Genomic DNA, 18,589 nt, shown 5'->3' on the forward strand with positions numbered 1-18,589 from the left:
GGTCCTATTCATGCTGGGGTTCTAGGCCATAACTTCATCTTATACCAGTTTCATGCCCTGCTTAGGAAAGTGAAATTATAGTAAAAGTGACTAATTGACAGAAGGGTCTGGTGATACTTTCCTGGAGGGGAAGCGTGAGGTGCCTGGATTTGAGTCCACTGTGGGAGAGATGGCCCCTGGCTTCCGCGCCAGGAGAGCAACACAAAGACCACACTTGTGTGGCAGAAAATGGGGAAAAGAATAGGATTCTCTTGGAGAAGAGCAGTACCCTGCAGAATTCAGCGGGAAATCACAAAGAGATCAAGGATGGCTTCCTAAGAAATTCCATCGGCATCTTCTCAGTTTGGATGGGGGCAGGCACCCTGGGTGCTGGAACTTGCTCTAATGTCCCCATAACACCTCAGCACTTGGGGAGAAACACAGTATTATATTATAATAAAACTTGCTAAAAGACCAGAATTTAATTTTTCCAACTACTAAAAAGAAACGATAATTATGTAAAACGATAAAGGTACTAATTTATCACTACAATAGCAATCATATTGTAATATATAAATGTATCAAATCTTTTTAAAAACTTTTGATGAGCATCTACTATATGTTAGTCTCTAAGCTATATTTTAAATATCTAGTAATAAGCGAAGAGATGTAGTCACTGCTTACATTCCCAACTTGATTTTCAATTATATTATTTTCGTGTATTTGCATATTCAAGGTAGATCCTAAATAAATAAATAATCACTGATAAACTTTAATATGGGAAATTAAAAAACAATAAAATAAAAAATTTTACTATAGCTAGGACTAGGTGAAACAGATCTCTTGATATATTGCCTGACACATGTCATTGATACTGCCTCCAGGCTTCTCAGCGTCTATCTCTTAAAATGTATATTCTATAAACAGCAAATGATTAGATCTCCTTTTTTCGACCTGACAACTTCTTTTTTTAATATAAATTTATTTTTTATTGGTGTTCAATTTGTCAACATATAGAATAACACCCAGTGCTCATCCCGTCAAATGCCCACCACAGTGTACCTGACAACTTCTTGATTTCAGGTTGGGATTTAAAACACAATAAGGTATTTCAGAGGATGTTGTAGAAATATTTCTGGTACCTGTTGAATATGAGACTGTGTTCTGTGTATGCCTTTTGTGATATTTAGCTGTGATACTCTGTGATAAGGCAGAGACCAAGTCTAGAGGCAGCATTCTCCGATTCATGATATTTGGTCATTGATTTGTAGGTAGAAAGTCAATGGACACCCAGAGGAGTTTATCTCACTGTTATAGGCCAAAATAATACTTTAGGCTAAGGGAAGTTTAAGAATTTCTGAAGGTTTGGCAAGCTTATGTTTGATATTTGATAAATCAAATATCAAATATATGGATGATAGAAATGATCTGGTCTATCACACTGAGAAAGAAAATGATAGAAAGATTTATTCTTTCTGTCTTACTTGAAGAGCAAAGATGGTGCAGGCAATGAAGAGTTTGAGTTAGCATTAATATCTACGAAACTCTTTAGTAACAATTCTGGGTAATAGAATATACATCACTAAATAAGTAATGCAGATTTCACCAGGTAGGAAAGATGAGTCAAACAACATTTTTGCTATCACTAAAATTGTGGCTTTTTGACAAGAAAATGCTTTGATCCATACGAAAATTGTTTTTATATGCATTTTATACACATTTTCATATACACAAATACACATTTTTATATGCATTGTTTTTATAAACATTTTTATATCTGTTTTTTGGTACAGTGGAATAAAATTAATTTTAGAATATGTAAAGAGGTATTGAGGCTTGATTTTTAGTGTCTTTACAGTTTTGAGAGGATGACAGTGTCAGATAAGCATCAGAAACATCCTTGGCTTTACCTTTAATAATGTCTTACCAATTCTCATTTAAGATTGTAGTCCGCTTATCTTTGGAATAGTAGTAAGACTATAGCCCCAGCTAAGGTATTCAGTTAATCAGCATTAGCAGAAAGGAAGATAGAGGTATCCTTTCCTGTGGTACAACAAATAATTTGTGGAGTGGAGTTAAAGACTATCCTGTATGCAGAAACATACTGTAAACACTGAGGATGTTGACAAATCTCCAGGACCTCTGTTTTACACTATAAACTATACTATGATTGTCCTTGATTGACCATTACTTTATAGACAATTTTTATACCTCTTTATGCTTGACCATCAATATGTTTTCCATAAGATGAGAAGTAAAAGATCATTGAAGTGTATTTATATTAATATATTTTACTTTCTTGTTATGAAATTGAATTGTGCCTCACCACCCAAATTCATAGGTTGATGTCTAATCCCAGCACCTCAGAATGTGACCTTATTAGGAAAAAGGGTCGTTGCAGGTGTAATTAATTAGATTAAGTTCAGGTCATTAGGATGACCCTTAATCCAATATGACTCGTGTCTGTTTGAAATGGGGAAATTAGGATGCAGAGACATATATGCATAGAGGGAAGACGATATGAAGAGATAGACAGAAATAACCATATGAACATGAAAATGGCCATCTACAAGCCAAGGAGGGAGGTCTGGAACAAATCTCTCCCTCACAGCCCACAGAAGGAAACAACTCTGCCAACATCTTGATTTTGGACAACTAACCTCCAGAACTGTGAAATAAATTTCTGTTTTTAAGCCATTCAGTTTGTGTTGTTATAGCAGCTCAAGAAGGTTAACTCAGGAAGGTGTTCGCTTTTGAATTGCAGTCTTTTTTTTTAATCCTAAACTTGCTAAATAAAATAATTCTTATAATATTTCTGAGTTAAAGTCTGAAAAATGACAAAGCAAACCCAATTATTTCTATTATTCTTCCTTTTATCTAAAGCAGAAGAACAAATCTTGGTGTTATTCGGAAATAACATTCTAGGAAACCTAAAGAATTCAGTCATAAAAGACATCTTCATGGTTTTTACTATTCTGAATTTAGGGCCTAACTTGAGAAAATCAAGTCAAGATGAATTGCCATGAGAAACAAAACATAAACACAAGTCATAATTTTGTAAAAACAAGGCATGTTAAACAGATAACATGCAAAAACCACAACAACACAATAGCAGTGATTTTTAGAAACTTAAAAATAAGTAAAATTTTAAAATTTTATTTATTTATTCATGAGAAAGAGAGAGAGAGAGAGACAGGCAGAGGGAGAAGCAGGCTCCATGCAGGGAGCCTGACGTGGGACTCCTGGGTCTCCAGGATCAGGCCCTGGGCTGAAGGCAGCACTAAACTGCTGAGCCACCTGGGCTGCCCCAAAGTAAGTAAATTTTCTTAAAATTATTTAAAGATATACCAGGAGTACAAAGAGGTAACAGAATGTTTTGACAATTAGAAAAGAACTTTGATTAAGTTGGTACAAATAACTCTAATTTTGCAAAAAAAAAAAACTCCAATTTTTCTATTTTACACATATTTTCATACAAGGATTTGTATGTTCTTTTCCTATAAATAAACAAATTCAAAAAGACTATCTCATACTTTTTTAAATCGTTTGTAGACTGCTTTTTAAATGAAGCTTACTCTGTCTATGTATGTATTTAAATATACACAATCAGATGTATATACAGAATCAGATGTAACTCCAGACATTACCAAGTGTCCATGGAGGGTGGGACAGGTGCAAATCACCGTGGTTGAGAACCACTATTCTAACCCTTCCACCTTTCACATGCCTCTAGATGATCCTGTGCCACAGAATAGATCACATCCAAACTCTTCACAGCCTACGCCCTCAGAAGTGATGGGGAAAGGTCTGCAAGAAGGAAAAGAAGAAAGTGGGTAGGAAAAGAAAAAAAGATGCTGGAGAGTGAGGGACACATAGGAGACGGGTGGAATAATGCTCAGGACATCTGCCACTTGTTCTCTCAAAACAGTTAAAATACTGGAAACAGGAGCTTAGAAACCTCATCTCCTCTATGGTAAGATCTATATTTTTTTAAAAAAGATTTATTTACTTATGATAGCCAGAGAGAGAGAGAGACAGAGACAGAGACACAGGAGGAGGGAGAAGCAGGCTCCATGCCGGGAGCCTGACGAGGGACTCAATCCCGAAACTCCAGGATGCCCTGGGCCAAAGGCAGGCGCTAAGCAGCTGAGCCATCCAGGGATCCCCAGATCTCCATTTTAAAAAAAGATTTTATTTACTTATGAGAAACACAGAGAAAGGCAGAGACAGAGGAAGAGGGAGAAACAGGCTCCCTGCAGGAAGCGAGAGGCGGGACTCGATCCTGAGTCTCCAGGATCATGCCCCAGGCTGAAGGTGGCACTAAACCGCTGAGCCGCCGGAGCTGCCCAAGATGTACATTTTAATATTGATATATTGCTATTATTCCATATAGGTATTTATTAACATGATAAATATCTAAGGGAAGAGAGAAAGAAAAAGAAAGGAAGGAAGGAAGGAGGGAGAAAGGGCAGGCAGAGGCGGCTTAGGGACGGTGAAATGCAGGTAGTCATAGGGAGGCTGGACAAGATTCGGTGTTGCTGCCTAAAAGGAGGTTGTGATGTAATCTTAAAAAGTTGCAGAACCTGGACACGGCCAGGGTAAAGACAGCAGCATGTCAGAAATGAGACTTGAACCCACGCCTAGCGCAGGAAGCAGGAAGCAGAAGGTTGAACCTGGCGCCTCAGCCCCCTGGGAGAGCTAGAGCCGCACACAAAAGTTGTGCTGCGCAGCCCGGGAACGCCTGCTCCGCCGCAGCGCGCTCAGCCTGGGAGCTGCGGCCTGCGCCGCGCGGGAGGTGGAGGGGGGGGTCTGCAGGGAGGCGGGGGCGGGGGCGCCGCGGGGAGCTGCGCCCGCCGGGCAGGTGGCGATCGCCCTGGTCCCCCGGTCCCCCTAGCTTCCCTCTGCTCGGGCATAGGGGCGGGGGCCAGGGGCTTTCACGCCCCCTCACTCCCCTTCTACAGTATTCCAGCTGGCTTCCTGAGAGCAAGCTGGCGCGCTGCGCTGGCTTCTCGTGTAGGTTAAGTCAAAGTGACTAAAAGTCATATCCGCGGGAATGTGATTGTCTCATTTTTTTATTTTAAAAATTGTATTTAAATTCAAATTGCCAACGTGATAGAACACTCAGCGCTCATCTCATCATGTATCCTCCTTAATGCCCGTCGCTCCGTTACCCCATCCCCTCACCTTCCTCCCCTTCTGCCACCTTTTGTTGTCCCATTTTTTTTAATTCCTGAAATTCTGTGTGTCATTGATGTAATAAAATAGCACACATTATTTCGTGGTAGTTGGCACCATGGGTACTGCATGAGGTTTACGCATTATTTTCTTCGTATTTGGTCAACATTGCATTTGTCTTCATGCATAGAAAAACCAATAAATAACGTCTTAACTTAATGAAAAAACAACCACTGACTCGATAAGAACTCCTGGCTTGGACTGTGCGAGGCAGGTGCAACTCCCCAGGGACTAAACACTGCTGCCTCCTTCGGAGTGGGATTTTGTCCCCATGGACTCTCCCTACTGGGCTCCAAAAATGTTTGATGAGCCACGAGCACTGTTTCCTCAACTGCAGGCCATTCCCGTCTCTGAATGAGTTGGATCACTTTGAAATGTGGAGGAGAAAGCAAAAGGCGACCTTGCACCCTCCCCCAGCCGCCCCCGTAGCCCTCAGGAACCCAGACACTCCATTTCTGAAACTACTGGGAAAATCCCCACGGGGACGCCCAAAGTTAATTCCCCGGCGGAGGCCAAGGTCATACAACCTTCTCCTCTTTCTCCACCTCCTCTTGCATCCTCTTGGAGATGCTCTTCGGTGACCCCCGCCGTTCCTAAAAGTCATGGCCCGGGCCGGGTTTCCCCCGCCTGCTGTGAGCGAGCCTGCTCCTCGGCTCTTCAGCCATCTGCGGAGTAAACACTGTCTCCGGGGGTCCTTCTGCCCAAACCCGCGAATCCCCCTCGGCAATCACTGACACTAGGAATAATCTGCCTTCTCCCTGGAGTCGTGCGTGGGAAGCCGCTGCTGGGTGAACATACACTGCGACGGTTACGCGATCCGCGTAATGATTAGATGACCCAGGTCATTGAGCCACACTTTTGGAGGACCCTCGAAGTTCCTGAAACCCTGGATCACTCCTGCCTTTCCTGGTAATCCACGTTGTTCACGGAATTTAGTTATTTATAAAATAAATTAACCGTGCTTCTGTCGGGGCCTGGGTAGCTCAGTCGGTAGAGCATCAGACTTTTAATCTGAGGGTCCAGGGTTCAAGTCCCTGTTCAGGCGAGGTGTGTTTTTCTTTTTTTTTATTTTACAGATTCTTTTTTAAATTGGAGTTCAATTTGCCAACATGTAGCATAACATCCAGTGCTCATCCTGTCAAGTGCCCCCCTCAGTGCCCCTCACCCAGTCACCTCCACCCCCTGCCCACCTCCCTTTCCACCACCCCTTGTTGGTTTCCCAGAGTTAGGAGTTTCTCATGTTCTATTTCCCTTTCTGATATTTCCCACTCATTTTTCTCCTTTCCCCTTTATTCCCTTTCACTATTTTTTATATTCCCCAAATGAATGAGACCATATAATGTTTGTCCTTCTCCGATTGACTTATTTCACTCAGCATAATACCCTCCAGTTCCATCCACGTCGAAGCAAATGGTGGGTATTTGTCGTTTCTAATGGCTGAGGAATATTCCATTGGATACATAAACCACATCTTCTTTATCCATTCGTCTTTCGATGGACACCGAGGCTCCTTCCACAGTTTGGCTATTGTGGACATTGCTGCTAGAAACATCGGGGTGCAGGTGTCCTGGCGTTTCACTGCATCTGTATCTTTGGGGTAAATCCCCAGCAGTGCAATTGCTGGGTCGTAGGGCAGGTCTATTTTTAACTCTTTGAGGAACCTCCACACAGTTTTCCAGAGTGGCTGCACCAGTTCACATTCCCACCAACAGCGCAAGAGGGTTCCCTTTTCTCCGCATCCTCTCCAACATTTGTTGTTTCCTGCCTTGTTAATTTTCCCCATTCTCACTGGTGTGAGGTGGGATCTCATTGTGGTTTTGATTTGTACGAAATAAGAGGGACTCTGCACATGGCCCAGATAAACTCTGTTTTTACCGACTTTTTAAGAGCCTTTATCTCTTTGATTTCTGGGGTTCCCCAGCTCTTCCACCACATGGTAGTACATAAGTCCTGCCCACTCTGCAAAACATAGTTGATAAACTAAAGTGCAAACACGTTTTGAAATTGTGTTAGCCAACTGCTTTGTATGTTCATTAAAAAGCTTCTCAGGGGCACCTGACTGGCTCAGTCGGTAGAGGATTTGACTCTGGATCTCTGGGTTGCAAATTCGAGTTCTTCATTGGGTGTGGAGATTACTTAAAAATAAAATCTTGGGAAAAAATAGCACCACTCTCTCTTTGGGATTTAAATGTTTTATAAAAGCTCTGGAAATGGGGTTCTCTGTATTTGTTCTGTAGACAGTACCATGGATTTTTGTAAGATTTTAACTGAGTTTTGGATAAAAAGTCAAGGTTTTCACCTGATTGGTACTATGTGTGCGAAGCATGACTGTATTTGCTTCATCGTTGTTTCACTTGTTTCCACCATGTCATATACCTGCAGAATACCTTGACCGAAAAGCTGTGTGTGTGTGTGTGGGGGGGGGGGTTCCCCACTTTAAACTGGACCTCTGAAATCCTTCAGCAGACAGGGCAGCAGGAATCCTCTTTATCTAGATGGGCCTGACACAAAAATGTCAAATAGCTCCTCAACAGAAACACATACTAAGGGGTCAAAAAGTCTGCTGTTCTCCAGACTGAATTTCTGGCCTGCCCTTAGGTCTTATTCAGACAGAGAAAAGATGAGATCACCTAGATGAGCTGAAGGAATCTACAGCTTCAGTAGCTCCCAAAGTTGTAGATCAATTACTTAGGGTCTTGGACTGATATCAGAGCCCTTTATCACTGAGAAAATCATTTAATCTTCACGTGGTACATTTGTTAAACAGCTAATTCATGTACACAATTGCGTGGGAAATGAAGGAGAAATGTTGAGCTCAAGAAAGCAGGTTCCATTTAGGAGTGTTTTCACTGGAGTCAATCAGTGTTGGCAGAAAGTGGGTAGATGGGCAAAGCAGAGGGACCCCGGGACATCACTTATTCTTCCAGGGCATGAAGAGCAGGACATGGGATTCATTTATGAGCTTGAGGAGAGATAAGTCCAATGGCTGAGTAAGTGAGGAGAAATCTCAGGACAGGGAAAGATAGGGAAAGAGAGCTGAAGGTCAAAATTACAAGGCAGGGCATATGAGTCTGTTGCTCTCTTTGGAGTTTTTGCTGTACTTTCCTAATTGGGATTTCATAGGTTCTTTAGAGCCAGGGGAAAAAAAAGAGAGAGAGAGATGTGACACCCACTTGAGAGGGCTTCTTCAGATGGAAAAGATCACCTCCCTCAAAACCCCCTTCTCACTTTTCAGTAGGTGTTTCCTCTGTTCATTTCCCCTCTCCTTCCTTTTCTCCACCTCTACCAGACCCCTCTCCTCCTTTTCCCTCTTTTCTGTATCCTCCCCACTACCCCTCATCTGACACTTAAAGTCTCTAAAGGCAAAGCGAAACAGAATTAGAACACACTATCCCTACTGTGCCCTTGGGCATTCTGTGGTAACTGTATGATTTGGAGGAGAAACAAGAAGTAACTTTTGTTGGTATATGACGGGTAGGCAGGTACATGATGATCTATGCTAGATCACTAGTGGGTTTTGTTTTTTTTAATGCTGTACAAATGGTTTAAATTTTATATTAACTAACATTTAAATATGTTAGTAACATAATCAGAATAACCAATGGCAAAGAAATGATTAATGGCTCCCAAACTTTGAGGACCACTGAAATCACCTGAGAATTTCCAACACCCATGGGAGGCTGGCTCCCCCTCCAGACATTCTAATTTAATTGGTATAGGGTGCCACCGCCCCCCATCAGGGATTTTAAAAGCTTCCAGATGATTCTAATGTACAGCAACATTCTAAGGTACATTGAGAGCTTTCCCAACGGTGGTTGGTTCCTATACCACCACCACCATCTCCATAACCAGACCTTGTTAGAAATGCAGGATCTCCAGACATACACTGTATCTACTAGAGGAGAATGTGCATTTGACAAAATACCCAGGTAATCCTGAAGCACTTAAAGTGTGAGAAATACCGGCTTACAACACCTATCTCTGCTAATACTTCTGTATTCACTTGGTTTGAGACACCATATAACAACTTATGTAAAGGGTCACCTGTGTCAAAAAAAATAGTCAGAGTCTTGGTAATGGATGACAGAAAAGTATTGGGTGTCCTTTCACGAAGTGTTGAACATTGTCTAATAGGCTTTTGGAAGTTATTTGGTTCTGAGTGTGCACCTTTAACTGAATTTCTAGTTACTAAACTATTCTAGAGTTTTGCAGGGTAAAAACTGACTTGTAGAGAATTGCTAGTAATGCAAATGACGTTTGTCCATAGCAATTAAAGTAAATTTCATTTTCTTGCCAGCTCCATAGAAGCTCGTCCTTTCCAGCTGCTTTGGTTCTGAGGCAACTCTGAGTTGCTACTCCGTGTAGTCTTTTTGTTTGTTTGTTTGTTTTTGTTTTGTTTTGTTTTAAATCTATCTTTCCTGAAAGCGATTTTGATCAAGTATTGCCTAGAGCTTTGACCGCATGGCTAGATAAATTATAGAGCAGGATAATCCTTGCCTGCGGCGCCCCGGAGTCGGGGTTGCTGCAGGGAGCCAGGAGGTCAAGTCCCACTACCGTCAGCAGGTGCGCGGATCACCCTGGACACGCTTCCCCCGGGTTTCTTACCCCCCTGCCTCTTGGCCTCCACTCGGCTCTTCGTCCCCGGGCGCCTACCCCGCTCGCAGCGCTGCGTCCCGCGCTCCGGATGCTCGAGGGCATCGGCCTGCGTCGCCTTACCAGTCCTGGCAGGTGTGCTTCCCTCCGGGCCGCAAGCTTCTCCCGCAGCCCTGCCCGGCTGCAGCGCCCGGACAAACCGCCGCGGGGAAAGACGCACCTCTCCCACCTGGGAGGGTCGGCAGAGCAGAGGTCCCGGTTCAGCACCCCGAAGAGCTCCCAGGGCGTACTGCGCATCCCAGACGGAAGGCGGCCGCGGATTCCCTGGGAAGCCCGACCGTAACCCACACGCCGGAATTCCCTTAAAACGAGAGAGAAAAATCGGAGCAGGAAGACCACCTTTCTAGGGAGCGGCCTCCAAAAAGTGTGTTAACCGTGAGAAGGGTGGAGTCAAAAGCGTCACTTGTCATCTCCCCGTCGGGGAATCGAACCCCGGTCTCCCGCGTGACAGGCGGGGATACTCACCACTATACTAACGAGGAGAACGTGAGTCCTCGCTGTAGGGACATTCATACTGTCGGTTCTGACCCTCCCCCCGCAGTCCCCCCCTCCCCGACTCCCCCACCCCCAGTGGGCACAGAATTCCCAGGAGTTTCATTTGTCTCTACAAGAATACTTTGTTAAAGATTCCAGAAAACAGATTTTTCCCAGTGTGACTTTGAAAATCCAAACACGACAGCCCACAAAAGATTAGAAATGGTTGTACATAGTTTTATCACTCACAGCAAAGAAATGTTCCTAAACAGTAAGAAATGCATTCAACAGTCTTAAAAAGCTCCCCCGCTCAAAATTACTTTCCACCTTTTTCACTTCAAGTTCATTCCGTATTTTAGATTGGCCTCACGGGTCCCCTTCCCCTGGGACGTTTTCTCAGACCGCCGTGAGTTAGCTGTATTTTCCTCTGTTGGTTTGTTACCCTAAGAATCGCATATGTTCTATAGGAATTTCTCCATGGAACACGAGGAAGAGCTTACTCCTAAAATCTAGACCTTAGATTTTGCAGCATTGGCATTAAATGAGTTCTTATTTTTGAATATAGTCTTTTAGTTGTAGAAATTCCACTCTCAGGAATTAAATATTCCTCAGTGAAATTCCAGCTCAGTTATGCATACAGGGCTTCATAAGGGATAGTCATGGTAGCAATTCCAGGTAGTAGAGAACTGGAGACATACTGGAGGTCCCTCAATGAGATGAGTGTCTGTGCTGAGAGAAAAAACAATGTGATTCCTGTGGCCTAAGAACAAATCACTGCAAACTGGGTTGGCTTAGAACCACAGAAATGTGTTCTTTCTCAGTACTGGAGACTAGCAGTCAGAGATCAAGATGTCAGGGGCCAGGCTGTCTCTGAAGGCTCTAGAGAAGATGTTTTCTTGGCATTTTCTTGGCCTCTTCTAAGGCCCTTGTGGCTCTGGGCCACCCTCCCTGCTCCTTGGCCTCTAGCTGACCATCCCAATCCTTGCCTCTGCCTGTGTCTCTATGTGTCCTCTCTTGCAAAGATGCAAGCCACTGGATTTAGGGGCTGCTGTCATTCAGTACAAACTCGTCTTAATCTACCTAAGCATATTGGCAAAAACTTTTTTTCCAAGTAAGGTCACATTCTGAGGTTCTGGATAGACACAAATTTCCAGGGGATGCTATTTAACCCCCTACAATTAAGAATAAAAGGTAAAGTGTTTATGCATAAACTTGGTTGATTGCACCAAAGTATATCCTAAAATCTGGAAATGTGCTGATTAAAATTGGTTGTGGGTGAAAGGGAAGGGAGGTGGGAAGGAAGAGTATATGGTTCTGCTATTGTTGCTCAGACTAGAATGCAGAAGAGATTATCAAAAGAAGAGGAGGACAAAGCTCTTAAATGACATATGATGACCATAACTAACAGATAAAAATATAAACTTTCTAAAAATATTAGAAAAGGTAAAATGACAAAATAACTTATTTTAAAAAGAGACATTAAAAACCTAAATAAATGGAGAAGTATATCATTTTATGGATTGGGGGACTTAATATCTCAATGATATCATTTCTTCCTAAATTGACCTATGAATTCAATGTAATTCCATTATAAATTCCAACAATATTTTCCAAGAACTTGATAAAATTTCCAAGACCTTGTTGTAAAACCGTATGTAAGTGTATAGGGCCTACAATAGCAAGGAAAATAAGGAAAGGATTACCAACAGGCTGGCAGAACTTATTAGACACTCCAAGAATTAAAATATTATTACAATACCGGCTTCGATATTGAACCTCTAATTGATTAAATAAGACAGAAGCCTCAGAAGAGATTTGTGTTTATATAATTTGGTATATGGGCACTGGTGGCATGTTAGTACAGAGGAGAATTCAAACAATTAATAATGGAGCTAGGAAAAAAACAGTATTCCCATGAAGGGAAACATGAAATTGGATAAAGATTAACACTAAGAAGATTAAGGATATAAATGTCAAAAACAAAATTTAAAACTCTCAGTAGCCATATATAAAAATCAACCAGGAACCTGTTTATACTATTCTAGGTAATGATGTGAGAAATTTAAAATAGTAAATTGGCTAAATTAATGATAGAAGAGCTAATGTGATCAGTGGGACAGAGACTATCAACACAGAAAGCCAGAAGGCTACCTGGGAGAACTTGAAGTCACAGATTTGCCCTAGAAGGTATTTGATGCTTTGAGGAGATACAGCCAAGGCCAAGTGGTGGTGAGTAAAGCCTGCTTTCACTCTTGCTTCTCTCCTCTCATCTCCATCCAGTGCTGAACACCAATTTAAACCTAACCAGAAGCAACCTGACAAGGCAAGTTGGGGAATGCGGCTTACATGGTCCAGGACAAAGGAGCACGGGACATGAACCAATCAGCACAGACATGGCTATTCAACATCCCATTTCAGCATTTTCCTAAATTGTAACCTACATTCAAAAAGTTAATGCTCTGTACATATGAAGATATTTTCAAATGCTTCCAAAAAAAAAAAAAAAAAAAAAAGGAAAGCAAAGTACCTACCATCATACCTTTAGAAAGAGAGGGGAATTGGAATTATCCAGATCCCAAATCTAATCAAACTAGTCCCGTTCACTGAGAACTGAAGCCAAAGAGACTATGCAGCTACTTCAGGATATGGCACCCAAAGTAAAGAGAGGTGGAAGTTATCAGGCTACTCTAGCCCTTTTGCTCTCTACTCTCCCACCAGTGCATCATATTCACTAAACTAAATTGCGGACAGGTGGGAAGTTAGTTTGGGAAATGGAGCCTGAGGAGTGGAGCCCTCTTGATCTAGAGTAGTGCAGGAGGAGGTGGTGGAAGGAAGATGAGCATCTCCAGACAAGTGAGTGCCACCTCATGAGAATGTATATTGCAACAGCAGAGATTGGGAAGACTGGTTGAATACAACACAGAAATGCTACAAAGAAAACTTTGATGGGTATGTGTGTATGAAATTAATAGTTTCTTTTAATCAAATTATAGTTTAAAAAGAAAACACAATTTACACTGAGAAAGGTTAACTACAATTCAAATAACTGAATTGAACTGTAAGAAACTAAAGAAAAAAATATCAAAACTCCCACATATTGATAAGTCAAGCACATCAACACAATTGATAAATGGGCAGTCAAATAAATAAATAAACCAGAATTCAGGAGAAAATTCAAATGTTTGGATTTATGTTGGAGATATTCAACCTTCTTGTGATACACAAATGCAAGCCATTTTCTCAAAAAACTTACTTCCACTTGATAGGATAAAAATTAAATGAACAAAAATAACAACAGTTGGAAAGGATTTGAAAAAACAGTAACACTTCATACATTGCCCAAAGAGCTACAGCAGTTAACTATGATGTTAACTTGCCTGGATCACAGGGTACCCAGGTATTAGGCTAAACATTGTTTCTAGGTGTGTCTGTGAGGGTGTTTCTGGATGAAATTAGCACTTGAATGAGTGTATTCACTAAAGCCTTCTGCCCTCCCCCAAGTGGATGGGCATCTTTCAAGCCACTGAGAGTCTCAATAGAACAAAAAGACTGAGGAAGAATTCAGCCCTTCCTGCCTGATTGCTCAAGCTGGAACATGGATCTTCTGCCTTCGGCACTTCTGATTCTCAGGCCCTTTGACCCAGATTGAATTACGTGGATCTGGATGTCATGGACTGAATGTTTGTGTACTCCCAAATTCATATGTTGAAATCTTGATCCTCACTATGATGGTATTAGGATACGGATCCTTTGAGAAGTGATTAGGTCAGGAGTTAGTCCCTACTGAATAGGATTAGTGACCTTTAAAGGAGACCCCAGAAAGCTCTCCTGTCCTTCTGCCCTGTGAGGACACAGTGAGAAGACAGTGGTGTATGAACCAGGAAGCTCCTATCAGGCAATTGAAGCTGCCAGCACCTTGATCTCAGACTGCTCAGCCTCTAAAACTACTGAGAAATAAATATCTGTTGTTTATAAGTCACCCAGTCTGTGGTCATTTGTCATAGTAGCCCCAGTGGACAAAGACAGAAGCATATATTTTTACAGCTTTGGAAAAATAGTTTATCATAACCTCAAATAGTTAAACATTTATGTAACCTAATAAATCAACAGTTTGGCTTCTAGGAAGGTACTCACGAGATATACATGCATTATTTGTTTTCTTGAGCTTTGCTTTATTCCTTTTTTAGTTTTTTACAAACTGCAACCCTGTGTCGAGTGAGTTTGCTGGCACCATTTTTCCAATGGCACTTGCTCATTTCATGTCCTGTGTCACACTTTGGTAATTTTGACAATATTTCAAATTCTTTCATTACTGTTGTATTTGTGATTAGTGATTTGGGATGCTACTGTTGTCGTTGTTTGGGGGAGGGGGGCATGAACTGCCCAAATAAGAGAGTGAATTTAATTCATGTATGTTATGTATGTTCTGATAGCTCCATCCACTGGCCTCTCCCTCCCCTTGGGGCTTTGTATTCCCTGAGATTCAACTATGTTGAACTTAGGCCAATTAGTAACCCTACAATGGCCTCTAATTGTTCAAGTGAAAAGGAGGAATGTCATGTCTCTCTCTTTACATCAAAAGCTAGAAATGATCAAGTTTAGTGAGGAGGGCACATTGAAAGCCAAGATAGGCTGAAAGCCCAGTCTCTTGTGCCAAACGATTGGCCAAGTTGTGAATGCAAAGGAAAAGTTCTTGAAGGAAATTAAAAGCGTATTCCAGTGGATACACGAAGGATAAGAAAGTGAACCGGCCTTATCGCTGATATGGAGAAAGTTTGAGTGGTCTGGATAGATCAAACCAGCCACAGCATTTCCTGAAGCTGAAGCTGCATCAGGAGCAAGGCCTTGACTCTTCAATTCTAGGAATGTTGTTCCTGAACTATTTATCACAAAGTTTGATCTTTCCACCTGTGGTTTGAAATGCATTCTCTATCATGTACTAAATGTCCTTCTGTGATCTGGTTTCTTTCTGGACTTTGTATTTTATTGCACTGAGCCATTTGCCTATTCATTTGTGAGCACCACAATTCGATATATTCAAGTGTCTAAAAATAGTTAAAATTCAGAAAAAATGATAAGCAAACAAAAATACCTGACAAATTAGGGGGAAGGAGGGGAGGAGGAAAGAGTATTTGTAATACTTATCACAGATAAAGGTTAATATCTCTGATATAGAGAGATAAACAATTAATGATTGGGGGAAAAAAAAGCCAAAACTTCATAGTAAAATAGTCAAAAGATGTTAATAGATAATCATTTTAAAGATAGAAAAAAGCAATTATACATATGAATATGTGTCCAAACTCTCTAATAGATAAAGAAATGAAAATTGACAGCAAACTGAGGTGCCATTTTTCTTCTATCAGATTTGCAAAAATTAAAAAGTATGTCCATGCTCTGGGGAAGAGGCATTGATTTCTTGCTGGTGGGAATGCAAATTGATACAACCGTTATGGAGGGGAATTTGTTTGTTTGTTTGTTTGTTTGTTGGAGGGGAATTTGGATATATCTAACAAGATTACATAGGCATTCATCACTTCTGCCAACCCCAAATCTGGTGATTTACCCTGAAAATCTACCTTCAACAGAATGAAAATACACATGTTCCTATTTATTTGTTGCAGCATTGTTTGTAATTGCAAACAACCTAAAAACTCATATTTTTAGGTTGAAAGTGGTTAAATAAATTGTTACTTCCACACAATGGAGTAATTATGCAGCTGTAAAAATATTTAAAAAGAACAGAAAAGATCTCTAAGAACTGACAAGCAATATCTAGGATCTGTCATTAAGTGAAAAAATTAAGTGCAAATCAACATCAATAGTATGCTATGTTTAGCCCAAGAAAGAAGAGGACATTTAAAAATTATGATCCTGCTTGTTTATTCAAAAGGAGATGCAGGAAGGATAAACCAGAAGCTGCAGAGACTGATGACCTGCAGAGAGTTGGTGGGGTGAGTGGAGAGAGACAGCAGGAAGAAATAGGAGAGAACCACCAGGGCGAGTGACATTTCTCTGAGTATATCTCTTTGCATAGTTTTGACTTTTAGAATGGTTTTTCATTTTCATGTGTGTACAAAAATAATAAGATACACAAAGACAGGGTAGAGATTAAAACTGCACACACCTGATTATTTCAAATTAACAATATAACAGCAAAGAAGGAAAACTGATATGATGAACTTCAGTGCCATATTTATACTTCATATCATCAGACTAAAAACATGCAGAATCACAAAAACTGAATTCTCAGGACCTTTGTTTCACAGCCAGGTGGTTTAACACTTTGTCCATGGAAATCATACACTAGGAGCCCATGACCAGGGTCTTTAACCATAATCCAAATCCCTGGATAACAACAGAAATTTTTTAATGTAGAGACAAAAAAGGCAGCTAAAACCATTTCAAAATGTGTTTGCACGTTATGTCTTTTACTGAGGCTTTGGAGATGCCACGGATTTTCTATGTAGGAAGAGTGCCTCCAAACCGTGGGGAGCCTCAGAGCCAGACTGGGCAGAGCCACTACTCCCTTAAATTCTTGTCAGGCCCACCTAGATTGCCCCCGCCCCCCACCATTCCAAGATTAATGAATCACATCAAGGGAATTTTAAAATGACTGTCTTAATAATTCTGTCACTTATGTCCTATTTTTACGTTATGCCCTTTTTCGGTTCCTCTTGGAAATCTGGGAACGTGATTTACTTAATATTGAGAAGAGGTCATTAATGAAAAGCTAGAATGTAAGCCATTTTGGGGATGTGCCTCTGTTGGGCTGTGATGGGTACCCCAACTCCGGAAATGTTCTCAATGCGCTCCACTTACCTAGACCGAACTGAAATAAAAGAACCGGTTACCGCCTGAACAGGGACTTGAACCCTGGACCCTCAGATTAAAAGTCTGATGCTCTACCGACTGAGCTACCCAGGCCTCATGTGAGAGTCGCTGCATTCACTTTATAAAATGACTAGGAGCTCCAGGAGGCACGAGTCGCGCTCGTGCTTAGAAGCTACTGGTGGTCTTTCAGGTGCGCGGGGCGACGCTGCGACCGAGCTCGGAGGCACTGAGCACTGCATTTCCTCCTTGCTCGTTATTGGGTGGTATTTGCCCAATTCCTCCAAGGAGGAATTACAGGAAAGTGGCTCAGAACACGGTGGGATTTTCTGGGGGAGGGAATGAATATTCCTGCAGGTAATGCTTGCAGAAGGAGCCCTTAGAGCCGGCCTTTCAGTGGACTCAGGTTCCGCGCCAGCTCAGCAGCAGGAAGAAGTGCCACTTCCACCAATGACTTTGGCAAGTGGGAAGAACTTCAGGGCAGCCATAAATTGGGTAAAGGATGAAGGTTGAGGCCCAAGGCAGGGGGTTCAAGTCTTGCCGTTTTTTCTTTCGGAGTTGGGGGTTCCCGGGATGTTAATGGAAGAGCAACGGACAAACGTGACGCCCTCCCTTGAGAGGGGCTTCTGTCCCCCAGGGAAACGAACTCCCTGCAAAGCCACCGTGCTCGTCACTCCTCGCCTTTCCGCCACGCCCCTGTCCTCCGCCGTCTCCCCGCCCCTCCCCCTGCACCCCCCTCTCCCCTGCCCACCCCACTTTGGCCAGTTCTGCCATTTCTGCACACACCTGTCGGCCCTTCCAGGGGCGTGAGCCCTATACTGCGTGCCCCTCCCCGCCAACACACGGAATCCGCTTGTACCCACTTGTTCTATTTTTTCACTCCACGTTTTACCTGGAGCTGCATCCTGTTGTTGAAAGGCAGGATGGACCAGGCAGGTGAAACGGCCTCTGTCCCTGCACATCTTCATTCCTTCACGAGACACGGTAGCAGCTTTGAGAAGGCGAAGGAGCCGGGAGTCAGTGCATATGGACAGTAAATAAGATGGTGCCTCGTTCCCCCAATATGTTATGAGCTTTAAAAGTGTTGATGGAGACACAATTTTGAGGATTGCTCATTTTCAACGAGATCCGAAAGAGAAAAGAAATGTAAAGCAGTGGTATCACTGTCATGAACGTTTGGGACTTGGCTTCCTCCACCTGCTGCTCTGCGGGATTTTTGGAACGTGAGAAAGGCGAGCTGATCTTGCGTGGAGTATAAAACGCTAGCTAGCAGAGGATGGTTTCGATCCATCGACCTCTGGGTTATGGGCCCAGCACGCTTCCGCTGCGCCACTCTGCTGCCTGCCGGGGAGGTCGCTTTGAATCTTACAAATTTGCATACGCACAGTCACCCCGGGTGTCCACATCGCTTCCTCTT

General features: G+C 42.3%; 4 non-coding genes across 4 annotated transcripts; 1 reads left to right on the plus strand and 3 right to left on the minus strand.

Moving 5' to 3' along the window:
- The first annotated feature begins 6,186 nt into the window (after positions 1-6,186).
- TRNAK-UUU lies at positions 6,187-6,259 on the plus strand. Its single transcript has one exon. It is a non-coding gene; the product is annotated as a tRNA-Lys (tRNA).
- A 4,018-nt stretch (positions 6,260-10,277) lies between these two features.
- Positions 10,278-10,349, minus strand: TRNAD-GUC. Its single transcript has one exon. It is a non-coding gene; the product is annotated as a tRNA-Asp (tRNA).
- Positions 10,350-17,195: 6,846 nt separating this feature from the next.
- TRNAK-UUU lies at positions 17,196-17,268 on the minus strand. The gene has a single exon. It is a non-coding gene; the product is annotated as a tRNA-Lys (tRNA).
- A 1,171-nt stretch (positions 17,269-18,439) lies between these two features.
- Positions 18,440-18,511, minus strand: TRNAM-CAU. Its single transcript has one exon. It is a non-coding gene; the product is annotated as a tRNA-Met (tRNA).
- Between the last annotated feature and the right edge of the window lie 78 nt (positions 18,512-18,589).

The sequence above is a fragment of the Canis lupus genome, chromosome 35 (genome assembly GCF_011100685.1).
Source record: "Canis lupus familiaris isolate Mischka breed German Shepherd chromosome 35, alternate assembly UU_Cfam_GSD_1.0, whole genome shotgun sequence".
NCBI lineage: Eukaryota > Metazoa > Chordata > Mammalia > Carnivora > Canidae > Canis > Canis lupus.